This window comes from Elephantulus edwardii, unplaced genomic scaffold (assembly GCF_000299155.1).
Source record: "Elephantulus edwardii isolate Elephantulus edwardi_28Jun2011 unplaced genomic scaffold, EleEdw1.0 scaffold00158, whole genome shotgun sequence".
In the NCBI taxonomy this organism is placed as follows: domain Eukaryota; kingdom Metazoa; phylum Chordata; class Mammalia; order Macroscelidea; family Macroscelididae; genus Elephantulus; species Elephantulus edwardii.
Window position 1 is genome coordinate 4,821,695 of NW_006399908.1, and position 2,446 is coordinate 4,824,140.

General features: G+C 36.0%; 1 pseudogene; it reads left to right on the top strand.

The window, feature by feature from the left end:
- The first annotated feature begins 298 nt into the window (after nucleotides 1-298).
- LOC102850072 overlaps nucleotides 299-2,446 on the top strand; it is a 9,567-nt pseudogene continuing 7,419 nt past the window's right edge.

The window sequence follows — 2,446 nt, forward strand, 5'->3', positions numbered from 1 at the left end:
TAATCTGTAATACATTACCCAGTTTCCCCTATTAACTGAGCTAGCAATTGGAACAGTAAATGATGCCCATGTTTCTGTACATATTTATCATTATCTTTGAATATAGGTTTGGATTGAAATAGCATTTTAATGGATACAGAGTCATTTATTAAAATGGCTTTATGCATTTTCATGGCCTCGAGTTTAAAGAATTAATGTTTTTAAAAAGAGATTTTTCACAAGCTGGAAATGATTTTCAATCACATTAGTAGACAAAAGTAAATTGAAAACATTCAAATTACTCATTTAGCACAATGAGATGCCTGTTGAAGTAAGAGTTTTTGCAGGTATGCTTTTCTTAGACTTTTATATTGATTTTTTTTTTAATCTAAGAAAATAGTATTTTACTACTTTCTTGTGGGTTATTTACTGATAAAGTAAATAAAGTTCATCATCTTCCCTGTTAAATCCACTGTCTTCGAATGATTTTTACTCACTAGACACTCATCAGGTTTCTGAGGTTGTAAATCCTAACTAAAGGAGATTTCCCATCTTTACCTGAGAAGTGACTATTAGATTCCACCTCCTGACATTTTTGTTAGCATATCAGCACTAAACCTACCATGTTACTTTAACTTTTAAATAACTAACTATAAAGCTGTAAAACAGGCTGTCTAAAATCAATGCTAGATAATCCAAAGAGTATCTAGTTGTGTAAAATCTAAGTAAGTCATGATGTATGTTTGCATGTGTGTGCTTATAGGTAATTGTTGGTTATTGTGTTTATACCTGATAAACAGGCAAGGTTTACATTTTAGAAGAATTTGAACAAGTCTACAAAAAGTAATGGTGGTTGTTGTTGTTGACTGCCATCAAGTCTAGCACGACTCATAACGACCCTATGAACAAAAGACCTGAAGCCTCCCTATAACCATCATTGTTTCTTAGAGTTCATAGGTTTTGCAGAGACATGTTGTTTAGGACGTGGATACCATTTCTGCTTCCAAAACAGCTCAAATTCATTATCATTGCGTTGATTCCAGATCTTAGTGTCCATCCTTCATTTTCTGAGGTTGTTAATAGCAATGGGAGGAGACTTTATTTTTCTAAATGGGATCCCTGGTGGATTTGAACTTCTGGAGATGTGCAGCCTATGGATTAGCAGTGTAACAATTTCAGTTTATGCTACCAGAGCTCCCAGATGGAGCAAGCAATGATTTTAAGGCAGTGAAACGATTTTGTATTATATTACAATAAAAGACACATGACTTTATGCGTTTGCCTATATTCATAGAACTTCAGAATGCAAAGAATGACTTTTACACTATCTATGGCTTTAGCTACTAATATATCAATATTGGTTTATAAATTGTAATAAAAATATCATACTGACAGGAGATGTTTATAGAGAATTGTGTATTGTGAGACACAGCAGACCTTATTCCCAAAAGAGGAAATCATATTCGTATATTTATTGCTAGTGAGCTGTAGCATCCTGGGATTTGGCCAGGAAGGAGTACACTAAACAGTTTTGAGAAGATCAATCTGTTATGAAATGTAGGGAACATCATACTGGAGAAGGGATAATAAACTTTCAGTGCTTACTAATGCTGGATAAGGAGGGATGCCTTTTGGTGCTATTGCATGGTGTCATGTAAAGTTCCTTCTACCCCATGCCTTCGGGCATTCTAATTGCTTCTCACACATAGAGATATGTTGTTGTTGTTGTTGTTAAGTGCAGTAGAGTCAGAGACAACCCATAGCAACCCTAAGAACAAAAGTCTTGAACACAAACCTTTAATCTTTTCTCCAAGTTCATAGAGTTTCTGGAGGCAAACTTCTTTTGGAAGTGGATACCACTCCTATTTCCAAGCCTTTTTTATTAGGGAGAGCCATAAAATGCAGCCCAAGGGCCCAAAAGCCTTTTTTAAATGAGAGGCCAACTCCAATCAGCTCACACACACTATTGTGAACAACAGTCACACCCTAGTCTCAACCCCAAACCAGACAGCACATCTAAACCATCTGATAATTTAGCCATTCTTCTCATCTTCCCATCCTGGAAATAGCCCTGGACTAGCAGCCAAAGTCTTTTAAAATACGAGGCCAAATTCAATCAACTCACAGGCTATTGTGAACAACACTATAGGACAGAGTAAAACAACACTATAGGACAGAGTAAAACTGCCCTTCAGTGTTTCCTAAGCTGAGAATTTTACAAAAAGCTGATTACTAGGTTTTTATGTCTTGTGGAGCTGTTAAACAGTTCAAACTACCAACCCTAACAGATGACCACTAGATTGATCCTGTTCAAATAACTTGAACTTAAATTATTGAATTGCTCTTTAATTTTGTTGTGTGACGCTAAATCCGAAGCAATTCATACCTGCTTCTCCATCTGATTTTCAGAGGCTGGAAATAGCACAGGAGTGAGTAGCCAATCATTCCCTGATGGAGCAGCTGTTGT